The sequence below is a fragment of the Meriones unguiculatus genome, chromosome 15 (genome assembly GCF_030254825.1).
Source record: "Meriones unguiculatus strain TT.TT164.6M chromosome 15, Bangor_MerUng_6.1, whole genome shotgun sequence".
Lineage (NCBI taxonomy): Eukaryota > Metazoa > Chordata > Mammalia > Rodentia > Muridae > Meriones > Meriones unguiculatus.
The window spans coordinates 40,568,304-40,581,484 of NC_083362.1; positions in this window are offsets into that span (position 1 = coordinate 40,568,304).

The following is a 13,181-nucleotide window of genomic DNA, read 5'->3' on the forward strand; positions in this document are numbered from 1 at the left end:
CTATAAGATATGATAAACATAATGAAATCTATACACCTAAAAAAGATCATCAATTGAGCGGACATGGGGTAAGATGATCAATCCTCGTTTAGAAAGACAGATGGGATGTGCATTGAACGTATGACAGGAGTCTACTGAGTGCATCTGAAAGACTCTAACTAGCATTGTTTTCAAACAAAGACTCATGACCAAACCTTTGGCAGAGTACAGGGAATCATAAGAAAGAAGGGGAGTTAGTCTGATGGGGAAAGGATAGGAGCTCCACAAGGACCAAATTTATCTGGGCACAGGGTCTTTTCTGAGACTGACATTCAACCAAGGACCATGTATGGTTATAACCTAGAACCTCCACTCAGATGTAGCCTGTGGTAGCTCATAACCAATTGGTTTCCCAAAGTGAGGGGAACAAGGACTATTTCTAACAGGAAAATGACTGGCTCTTTGGTCTCCCCACCCCCGAAGGGAGGAGCAGTCCTGTTAGGCCACAGAGGAGGGCTTTGCAGCCAGTCCTGAAGATACCTGATAAAACAGGATCAGATGAATGGGGAGGAGGTTCCCCCTATCAGTGGACTTGGAAAGGGGCACGGTGGAGATGAGGGAGGGAGGGAGGGACTGGGAGGGAATGAGGGATCATTACACGGCTGGGATACAGAGTTAATAAAATGTAACTGATAAAAAAATAATAATAATAAAAGAAAGAAAGAAAGAAAGAAAGAAAGAAAGAAAGAAAGAAAGAAAGAAAGAAAGAAAGAAAGAAAATAGAGACAAACTCCCTGGCAATAATCAATGGGAATCGGTTAAAAATCGGGTGGGAAAATTCTCCCCAATGTTTCAGATATGGTTTAGAAAAATAGCCATTGTGATTATATGCCTTAGCCATTGTGATTATGTGCCTCAGAAAAGGTCACCTCGCCCTGCTAAACTTCACCCAATTCTGTAACGCCAAGGCTTGTGCCCACCTGCTTGCTGCCATGGAAACCCCCTTCTCACAGACTTTCCCTTTAAAAATCCTGTTCACTCAGAGCTCGGGGTCCCACTTCTCTACTGCTGCACCAGTGAGACTTGGGTCCTGAGTTCGATCGCTCTTGTAATAAAGCTCTCTTGCAATTGCATCGAGTCATCTCCTGGTGGTCTCAGAGGGTCCCGTGAACCTGGCATAACACAAGGAATCCTATGAAAGAAGGGGGAGATAGCAAGACCTGGAGAGGACAGGAGTTCCATTAATTATTAATGATTAGCTCCATTAATAAAAGGAGCAACAGAACCAAAATATCTGGGCACAAGACTCATTTTTGAGGCTAATATGCCAACCAAGGACCAATCATGGATATAACCTAGAATCCCTGCTCAGCTGTAGCCCATGGCAGCTTAGTATCTAAGTAGCTTCTCTAATAAGTATAACAGGGTCTGTCTCTGACATGAACTCAGTGGCTGGCTCTTTGCTCCCTCTTCTCCCCGATGGAGGAGCAGCCTTGCCAGGCCACAGAGGAAGACAATGCATCCAGTCCTGATGAGACCTGATAAACTAGGATCAAGAGGAAGGGGAGGAGGACCTCCCCTATCAGTGGATTTGGAGAGGGACATGGAAGGAGATGAGGAAAGGAGGAATAAAATTAAAAAAAAATAAAAAAGTCTTCCAGAAATCTTCTTAGTACCTTCTGGCTTATGAGTACTACCCAGCAGGATAAAAGTTCAAAATTGAATTCTGTGTGTATTATAACATACAGAATATCTTCAGGCACAAGGTACTATCATCTACTTCCAACAGGAAATGGAGATAAATATCAAGAACCTGCATTGTTTGGGCATGGACTCTGGAGGCATCCTTTACTAGTAAGTCAACCTGAGATTATTTAAATTTTATTTATTTTTTATTCACTTTACATCCTCAATTACCCCCATCTCTCCTCCCCTCCCAGTCCTTCCCTCTCTACCTTGCCCTCTCCCTTCACCTTTTCCTCACAAAAGGAATTTTCCCATTCAGCCCAGCTAATCAAGTTGGATAACGACTGACCATATCCTCTTCCCCTGTGGCCTGGCAACGAGGTCCCACCAGGGAGAAATTATGTAAAAGCTAGCTAGTGAGTCCATGTCAAATATAGTCCTCAAATCCCTTACTAGAGGACCCACATGAAGCCTAAGCTGCCCATCTGCTACATCTTGGGGGAGGGGGTGGGGTCTAGGTCCAATTTATCCATGGTCCTTCATTAATGCTTGCATCTCAGCAAGCCCCTCTGAGCCCTGGTTAGTTGACTCTGTTGATCTTTTGGGGAGCTGTTGTCACCTCCAGGTCCTTTGCTCTTTCCTCACACTATTCTCCAACATTCCCTCTGCATCAGCCAATGTTTGACTGTGAGTCTCTGCGTTTGTTTTGAGGTACTGCTGGGTAGCACCTCTCAGGAGACAACTCCATCAGGGGCCTGTGTGCAGGTTTAGCAGAGCATCATTCATAGAGTCAAGGGTTGGCACTATGATGGGTCTTTAGTTGAGCCAGGCACTGGATGGGCATTTCCTCAATCTCTGCGCTATCCGTTGTGACTTTATCCCTGCACATCTTGTATACAGGGTAAATTTTGAGTTGAAGATTTTGTGGGTGGGTTGGTATTCCTCGCCTATTACTAGGAGACTAATCTAGTCAGAGGTTACTACTAGGAGTCTCTGCTTGAATCCCCCTCTTATACTCCCAGGAGCCTACCCTGACTTTGGTCTCCAGCTTGTCACAGAGATACCCCGACCCTCAGTTTTTCTTTTCTCTATAGGCTTTCTCTTCTCTCTCCCTCTTTCTCCCCAGGTTTGATTTCTACCCTCGTAATTCTCTATGCCCCCTCTGCTACCTTGTTCTCTCTCTTCAACTGATGCTTCTGTCTATTATATCTCCCCTTCCAAGTGAGATTTCTGCATCCTCCCTTGGATCCTCCTTGGTATTACTCTTCTTTGGGTCTGTGCCTCCTCATATGCTTATCCTGTAATATATAGCTAAAGTCCACTAAGTGAGTACATAATATGTGTGTCTTTGTGCATATCTTAGATTTCTTTTGAGAGTTCACACTTCTAGAGAAAAAATTATTCAGCTATGTATCATTCTTTCCTACAAAATATTCTTCCCTAATCTTTCCTCTAGGTTAACATTTCCAATCTTTTCTCCTCCCTAACAAGGTCAATTTTAGGTTAAAATTCTTTAATGTAAACAAAATAACTAAAAGTATATTAATAAATGTGTCAGTGTTTATATAACTGATGATGTCAATGCAGCCATCTTTAACTTCTATGGTGTTATAAACTACTTTATTCATTATTCTGTGGCAAGTACTGATAAGTAAGTATTGAAAGAGGTATGCTTGTATACAATGGACAAGTGTTATGTTAAAAAGTACTTGAACACAGCTACCTGGTTTCACAGTCCTCAGCTTTAATCACATCTGTTATTTACTTAGAGACTAATCATATATTAATGAAACTGGTAAAATCTAAAGAAACTAGATACTGATATTTACATTATTTATGGAAATAGAATGTTTTTAAAAGTAAGTATTGACATATGTGGAAGAAGACAAATCTACATTTGTGGGAAGCAAACGTCACAATTTCAGAATGATTCTAAGAACCCAGGCTTTCTAACAGAGTAGAAAGTGGAGTCCTGATGAGACTAGATACTCTGGGGTCAGATGGTAGGAGAGGAAGGATCCCTCTTTCTGTGGACTAGAAGAAGAGAATAGGAGGGAAGAGGGAAAGAAGTTGGGGCAGAAAGAGATGAGGGAGGGGCTGTAATTAGAATATAAAGTGAATAAATTATAAAAAATTAAAATATGTATATAAAAATTTTGAGCAAGTGATGAAGACAAATGAAGTCTTATAAGTTGTCCTGCCTAGTTAGATCTGGAGAGGACAGGAACCCCACAAGGAGAGCAACAGAACCAGAAAATTTGAACACAGGGAACTTCCCAGAGACTCATAATCCAACCAAGTACCAGGCATGGAGATAACCTAGAATCCCTGCACAGATGTAGCCCATGGCAGTTTAGTGTCCAAGTGGATTACATAGTGATGGGAAGAGGGACTGCCTCTGACATAATCTGATTGGCCTGCTCTTTGATGACCTCCCCCTGAGGGGGGAGCAGCCTTACCAAGCCACAGAAGATGGTAATGCAGCCACTCCTGATGTGATATGATAGACTAAGATCAGAAGGAAGGAGAGGAGGACCTCCCCTATCAGTGGAATTGGGAAAAGGTGTGCTTGAAGAAGGGGAAGAGAGGGTGGGACCAGGAGGGAAGGAAGGAGGGGCTTATGGGGGAATACAAAGTGAATAAAGTGTAATTAATAAAATAAAATAATGTAAAAAAAACTTGAATGTATTGCAGGGTCTATGTTTCAAAGATGTATTAATTTTATTTTATGTATGAGTTTGCCTGTCAGTACATGTACCACACACATGTTCTGTGCTTTTCGAGGCCTGAACAGTATGCTGTATCCTTGGAACTGGAGTTATCGATGGTTTTGGTTACCATGTGGATTCTGGGAACTAAAACCCAAGTTCTATGCAAGGGCACAATGCACCACCTCTCCAGCCCCGGTTCTGGTTTGTCTTTTAATATCAAACTGCTAATCCTTGGCTTTGAATTAAAAAATTTAAAGACAAAGATATTTTTTTCTCTTTTGACCTTTTTTTACTATCATTATTAATTACACTTTATTCATTTTGTATCCCCCATAAGCCCCTCCCTCCTCCCCTCCCTGTCCCACCCTTCCTCCCCTCTTTGCATGCATGCCCCTCCCTAAGTCCACCTATAGGGGAGGTCCTCCTCTCCTTCTCTCTGATCTTAGACTATCAGTTCTCATCAGAAGTGGCTGCATTGTCATCTTCTATAGCCTGGTAAGGCTGCTCCCCCCTCAGGGGGAGGTGATCAAAGAGCAGGCCAATCAGATTATGTCAGAGGCAGTCCTTCTTCCCATTACTATGTAACCCACTTGGACACTGAACTGCCGTGGGCCACATCTGTGCAGGGGTTCTAGGTTATCTCTATGAATAGTCCTTGGTTGGAGTATGAGTCTCTGCGAAGTTCCCTGTGTTCAAATTTTCTTGTTCTGTTGCTCTCCTTGTGGAGTTCCTGTCCTTTCTAGCTCTTGCTATTTTCCACTTCTTACATAAAATTCCATTCACTCTACCTAACAGTTGGCCATCAGGCTCAGCATCTGCTTTGATAGTCTGAAGGGCAGAGGCTTTCAGAGGCCCTCTGTAGCAGGTTCCTAGTTGTTTCCTGTTTTCTTCTTCTTCTGATGTCCATCCTCTTTGCCTTTCAGGATGAAAATTGAGTTTTAGTTAGGGTCCTCTCTTTTGCTTAGTTTGTTTAGATGTATAGATTTTAGTGGGTTTATCCTATGTTGTATGTTTATATGAGTGAGTATATACCGTGTGTGTCTTTCAGCTTTTGTGACAACTCACTCAGGATGATCCTTTCCAGGTCCCACCATTTACCTGCAAATTTCAAGATTTCCTTATTTTTCATTGCTGAGTAATACTCCATTATATAGATGTACCACAATTCCTGCATCCATTCTTCAGTTGAGAGGCATCTGGGCTGTTTCCAGATTCTGGCTATTACAAATAAAGCTGCTACAAACATGGTTGAGCAAATGTCCTTTTTGTGTACTTGAGCTTCTTTGGGGTATATGCCTAGGAGTGGTATGGCTGGATCTTGAGGAAGCACTATTCCTAGTTGTCTGAGAAAGCACCAGATTGATTTCCAGAATGATTGTACAAGTTTACATTCCCACCAGCAATGGAGAAGGGTTCCTCTTTCTCCACAACCTCTCCAGCATGTGTTGTCACTTGAGTTTTTGATCTTGGCCATTCTGATGGGTATAAGGTGAAATCTCAGGGTTGTTTTGATTTGCATTTCCCTAATGGCTAATGAGGTTGAGCATTTCTTTAAATGCTTCTCTGCCATTCGATATTCCTCATATTCCTCTACAGAGAATTCTCTGATTAGCTCTGTTCCCCCTTTTTTAAGTGGATTACTTGGTTTGCTTTTCAGCTTCTTTAGTTCTTTATATATACTGAATATGAGTCCTCTGTCAGATAAAGGGTTGGTGAAGATTCTTTCCCAATCTGTAGGCTGTTGTTTTGTTTTGATGACAGTGTCCTTTGCTTTACAGAAGCTTTTCAGTTTCATGAGGTCCCATTTATTGATTGTTGCTCTTAGAGCCTGTGCTGTTGGTGTTTTGTTCAGGAAGTTGTCTCCTGTACCAATGAGTTCTTGGGTATTCCCCACTTTTTTTTCTAGCCGATTTAATGTGTCTGGTTTTATGTTGAGGTCTTTGATGCACTTGGTCTTCAGTTTTTTGCAGGGTGATAAGTATGGATCTATTTTCATTTTTCTACGTGTAGACATCCAGTTAGACCAGCACCATTTGTTGAAGATGTTATCTTTTTTGCATTGTATGGTTTTGGCATCTTTGTCAAAAATCAGGTGTCCATAAGTGTGTGGTTTTATTTCTGGGTCTTCTGCTCAGTTCCATTAATCCACCATTCTGTTTCTATGCCAGTACCATGCAGTTTTTATACTGTTGCTCTATAGTACAGCTTGAGATCAGAGATGGAGATACCTCCAGAAGATCTTTTATTGTAGAGGATTGTTTTAGCAATTCTGGGTTTCTTCGTATTCCATACTAAGTTGAGAATTTTTATTTCCAGGTCTATAAAGAATTGTGTTGGCAATTTGATGGTAATTGTACCCTGAATGCGCCCCATCTCATCTGATCTCGGAAGCTAAGCAGGGTCGGGCCTGGTTACTACTTGGATGGGAGACAAAGATATTTTTAAGAGTTCATCTAAGAGAACAGGAGCTCCACAAGGACTAAATATATCCAGGCACAGGGGTCTTATATGTGACTGTTTCTCCAACCAAGGACCATGTATGGATATAACCTAGAACCCCGCTCGGAGGTAGCCCATGATAGCTCAGTATCCAAGTAAGTACACTAGTAAGGGGAACAGGGACTATTTCTGACATGAACTCAATGGCTTGCTCTTTGATCTCCACCCCCCACACTCGAGGGAGGAGCAGCCCTGCTGGGCCACAGAGGAGGACTTTGCAGCCAGTCCTGAAGATACCTAATAAACTAGGGTCAGATGAAAAGGGAGGAGGTCTTCTTCTATCTGTGGACTTGGAAAGGGGTAGGGAAAAGATGAGGAAGGGAGGGTGAGATTAGGAGAGAATGAAGGAGAGGGATACAGTTGGGACACAAAGTAAATAAACTGTAACTATTATTAAAAAAATAAAAACTTAATTAAAAAACAGAAGTGACTTAAAAAGAGTTCATCTAAATTGCATATTGTGCTTTTCAGTTTATGACATGGTTAAGTAAATATTTCCTAGATTAACTTCAGCATGTAAAATAATAGAATATTATATTTTTGCAAATATAAAATCATATATTTTTTAATGAGAATAAATATTTTGGAATTTTTAAAATTAAATTAGTATTTTTTATACATTACTTACAGTTTATTCATTTTGTATCCCTGGTGTAGCTTCCTTCCTCATTCCTTCCCCATCTCACTCTCCCTCCCTCATCTCCTCCCATGCCCCTCTCCAAGTCCACTGATAGGAACAGTCCTCCTCCCCTTCCTACTGATCATAGCTTATCAGATCTGATCAGGAATGATTGCATTGTCCTCCTCTATGGCCTGGCAAGGCTGCTCTTTCCTCAAGGGGAGGTGATGAAAGAGCTAGCCACTGAGTTCATGTCAGAGAGAGTTGGAACTTTTTTTTTTTTTAGTTTTAGCATTTGACTCATTATTGACTATATTTTGCACCATTGTGCATTGCAAAAATTTCTGAACCTAGCATTCATTTTTTTTAATGAGCATGTCTACCTATTCAATGAGTGGAAATAGCCTAACTCTTTATTAACTCTAGTGATTGCTCTCATAACCATTTCAATGCAAAATGAACATGTGTGCCAAATATTTTCTAATGTATTAAGTCTCTGTAGTTACATAAAAATGAAGTAACACTGGGACAGAATATATTCCAAAATTTTGGTGGTTCATGAAGTGAAAAATTATGGGCTTGAGTTTTTATAAAATTTGAAAGGTCAAGAGGGTAAGCAGATGGCTAGCTGAAGAATTTATTGCGCATTAAGCAATTGTTTTGTTGTGCCAGGCAAAGTCCTGGAAGCTTATGAGACTGTAAAATGCAATGACCCTGCATTAGACTAAGGGTTTAGCTCATGACACACATGAAATTTTAGAGATTACATCCATCACTAGTTTATTACCTGTCAGAAACTCACATGATTCAACACAATTAATATCCTGCCGTGTAGGTTTTTTTTTTTAACTACTGCTCTTTTCTTAACCTCTTTTTTATCTTGTTTTTTTATTCATCTTTTATAATATTCCTAAGTTCAGGATAATCAAGTGACAGCTCAGCAATGCTGAATGATTTTCCAGTGACTTTCAGTACTCATAGCAGTAAAATTTTATAAGGGATATAAAGAATTTAGATACTCAGTCCCTCATACTCTCCAATACACATGAGTAAGTTCATTGTCATCAGAGCTGTTGAATGCCAAGAACAGCAGTGTTTTTCACAAGTGTATAAAATGCTTAAGACAAATGCTCTCCCTTAAATGAGTTAATCTGAAGAATCTAGGATAATACAGTCACAGAACATTTCTCTCAAATCAAATGAAAACAAACAAATTGTCAAAGACAAATAAACACCTTATGCCTTACCTTGATTGCTGAAGGTTCTTTGTAATGTGAAGAAAGCAAAATTTACCAGCATCTTATGACATATGTTGCTCTAGTACACTATGTTGGATGATGATTTTATAAGATGATGCCCAAAATCTTAGTATTTATTCAAGGCTTGAGCTGAAGGAAGAATTTTTTACAACCATATAATCTCAAGTTTCAAATGTCAAATTTTATTAATTATGAGGTTTCAACTATTTGGCATTACTAAATACAAGAATTTTATTCAATGAACGTATTTCTATTAACGTAGGTTTTGAATTTAAATGCCTTGTTAATTAAAAACTAACAAGCAGCCTAATCCATGGGCAATCTCTGTGTTCATTGTACTGTCACTAATTTTTGATGGTTTCAGTTGTGTTTAATTGGCTAGCACCAAATTTTGAGCATATTTAACCAGGCAACCTTCTGACATTTCCAAAAAAAAAAAAAGAGTTTAAATGATAACATGTTTTAGAGAAAACAACTCAAATGTCAGAACATCACACATGAAAGAGCATTTATTCCTAAGATACAACTTCATTCAGTGTCCTTCCTGTAGTGTTTCCACTCCACTGAGAGGTTTTATAATAACTGACTCTTTTGGCATGATTTCTATCTAAAGAGGAGGTAAAGTGCATGTAAGCTTTTTCTCAGTATTTGAATCCTAGTTTCAAAATATAATATTAAAAATAATAAGCTTAGTGGTTAAAATGGGTATTTCAATTGAGAGTGGGAAAAGGTATATCAATATAACCCTAGTTTTTCAGGTCTACAGAAGTTCTTACATAAGTGAATATATGGAAAATATTATCCTCTCTAGAACCAAGTTGAAACATTCTAAACAAGAAGATTAGGGCTATACATATGAGTTCTAATCCTAATTCAGTTTCTTTATCTGTCTCATTCATAACATATCCTCCCTGAAGCACTGCATGAGAATTAAATTAAAGCTTCTGCACAGCTAAGGAAACAATTAACCAAGTGAAGATTTCTATGCATTGAAATAGATTCTTTGCCAGCTCTACATCTATCTGAAAGAGGATTAATATCAAAATATGCAAAGACCTCTAAAACAAAAAGTTTAGGAAACAAAGTTGCCCAGTTATGATTGGGTTAGTGATCAAAACAGAGAGTTCTAAACAGAAGAAACAAAACTGATTAAGAATAGATGCTCATTGCTTTTAGAAATAAGTATGACACAAATTTGAAATCTTGGAAAGTTCATTGTAACCCAGTCAGAAGGATTAAAATAAATAAAAGAACTGAAAACGAATGCTGGCAAAGTTCTGGGTAAAGGATAACCCTTATTCACTGTAGGTAGGACTTAAAATTGAAGCAGCAACTCTGAAAATCAGTTTGGATAATCCTAAAAAAAACCTAAAATTAAATCTGCCATATGCCTCTTACATTCCTTGGCCTATTCACACATGGCTCACCTGCACTCCAGATTCTTGCTTAGCAATGTTCATAGCTGTCCCTTTCATAATATCTAGGAAATGCAAACAGCCTAAATGTCTTTCAACAAATGAATAGGAAATGAAAATGTGTCACATACACAAAACAGTATTATCTAGTTGCTGAAAACAAAACAAAACAAAACTGAAATCCAGAACTTTTCTGGTAAACAGATCAACCTAGAAAAGATTATATTAATTTAGTTAACTCACACATAGAAATACAAATGTCACAAGTTCTCTTTCATTTGTACTTCTTAGTTCTATAACTTCAGATATACGTATAAAACCCATAGTAACCACAGAAATCATGGACATATAAAGATGGCATGGTAAATAGGTGGAGAGTCTTTGAGAGGGGAATAGCAGAATACAGTTGATATGAAGCAGCAAATGAAAATGGGGTGGTACACCAAATGGGGAAGTTGGAGACAATTAATAAAGAACGAAAAAAGAGTGACAGACAAAAAAAAAAAAAAAAAAAAAAACCCACCAAGATTGTATAATGAAGCCCAGAAGAATTAGACTGACAATGGTACTCATAAGAACCATAGACTAACAAAAAATTCATTAGAGTTCAGGGACTCTTATGAAAGAAGTAGGAAATAGTAGGATCTGGAAAGGACAGGACCTCCACAGGGAGAGCAACAGAACCAAAAAAAAATCTGAGCACTGGAGTCTTTCCTGATATTCATACTCCAATGAAGGGCCATGGATTTAACCTAGGACCCCTGCTCAAGATTTAGCCCATGGCAGTTCAGTGTCCAAGTGGGTTCCATAGTAAAGTGAACAGGGACTGTCTCTTACATGACTGATTGGCCTGCTCTTTAATTACCTCCCTCTGAGGGGGGAGAAACCAGGCCACAGAGGAAGACAATGCAGCCACTCCTGATGAGACCTAATAGACTAGGATCAGAAGGAAGGAAAAAAAGACCTCCCTTATCAGTGGACGTGGAGAAGGACATGCATGCAGAAGCGGGAGGAACTGAAGGATTTGGGAGGGGAGGAGGGAGGAAACTACAGGGGAGATACAATGTGAATAAAGTGTAATTAATAAAGAATTAAAAAAATTCAGTACCAGTCACACACACACACACACACACACACACACACAAACCTCTTAAATGGTAGTTCAGAGTGGTCCAAATAACACTCCAAACAATCTAGATATTGCTATTACACTTGGTTGCCTCTCAAAGACTGAAGGTAAGTCCCTATTGCTGAAGCCACCCAACATTTAGGACACATGACTCAGACTTTTCAATCTGGATCTAGCCTGAAAGGCTCCTTATTCAGTTTATCTTCTGTGGTAACAGAAAAAGCTATGAAAGCTGTAACTGTAAAGCAATAAACTATAACATAACTGTAAAGTAAAATCAACTAACAGTCCTCCCAACAAGAATGCTTATGAGCCACTACCATGACCAGTACTGCAAAACTACATTAATAAGTGGCACACACATATTTATTATAGCCAACATCTCTCTAAATGCAGTAAAGACCCACTAGACAGGAGGAAAATCATTCCTGGTCCTAGAGAACTATCCTCCTTTCTGAGATAATGGATGTACCAATCATCTTGCTAGACTAGCATAACCCCTATCTACATTCTAAATCTCACAGATATGTGCCACTATATTTTCCCATAAAATAACATTTAAAAAATAGTGAGCAGTTTCAATACTCTAGTAATTTATAGATATTTCTGTTTCTTCTGTCAGTGGCACTGGTTTTATAGGCTAATATTTCCTTTCACAGAGCATGCTAGAGAGCTGAAACTTAAGCAGATTATATTTTAAATATTGCAAGAGTTATTGGTATATCTAATGTTGGGAAAGAATGAAAGATTCCACAGATGCCCAAATCATTATCACCATATCTTTACACATCTTACGCTACTGTTCTGTCTAAATACCATCAGCAAGTGAGAAGAGTGAAAGCAGAGTTAATGTTGTCAATTAGATGGACCTTAGAATCCCATAGGCTGACTATGTACACCTAGGCAGGATTTTTCTCAGTTAATTATTTGAGGTAGGAGGACCTAAACTAATGTGAACATCACAGTCCCCTGGGCTAAGTCCCTAGGCAAATTAAAAGAAAAAAGAACTGGGCAGTATCATTCATTATTTTTTTTTCTTCTAACTATAGAAACATTGTCCTGTCTCAAGGAAGCAGAGTGATCAATAGAGAAAAGGAGTACAGAGAAATAGATTTGTTGTGATAACCCTGATTTAGTAGGATTTAGGCTTTTTAGCTGTTTTGGGTGAAAAAAAAGGAAAATTCTAAATCTCTGAATTAGAAAAGCTCATGAATATGTTAAACAGAGGTGAATGTGCCATTTTGCAGAGAGCTTGGAGAACAATAATATTGAGAGAAATGTGATCAGTGGAAAAGTGAAACACAGGTTTTCAGCTCTATCAGGAACTGTAACATCCTGGAAAAGAATCATGAACATTCTGTTCCAGTCCAAGAACCTGAGACTGAATTTAAAAGCCTTGCATTAATGTGTGTGATGGAGAGAATTTCAAGAAGGACCACATTGAGTCAGTCATGGCTGCTCCTCGGTGCACTTATTCTGCATTGAGAGAACAAATTTACATGGTGCTTAGAAAGGTAAATTTTGTGGGTGTATTTAAAATTTTAGACAAGGAGAGTAAGGACAACAAAGTGTGCCTAATTGTTAAAGACAAACCTCACTATCTTCATTGAGAAGGTAGGAAAGTTGTGGTGGCAAGACTCCACCAACCTAAGGGCTGTCTTAGTTTCCTTTCCTGTTGTGATCTGACAAAAGCAATTTAAGGGAGAAATGGTACACTTTATTCATAGTTCAAGGGAAGTGTTTGTCATGGTGCAGACAGAAATCAAGGCAGCAGGAGGTTGACTCATCTGGTAACATTAGATGAGTCAGGCAACAGAATAACAACAAATGCAAGTGAATTGCTACTTAATTCTTCTGCATTCTTAAAGAAGGAATGTTGCCACC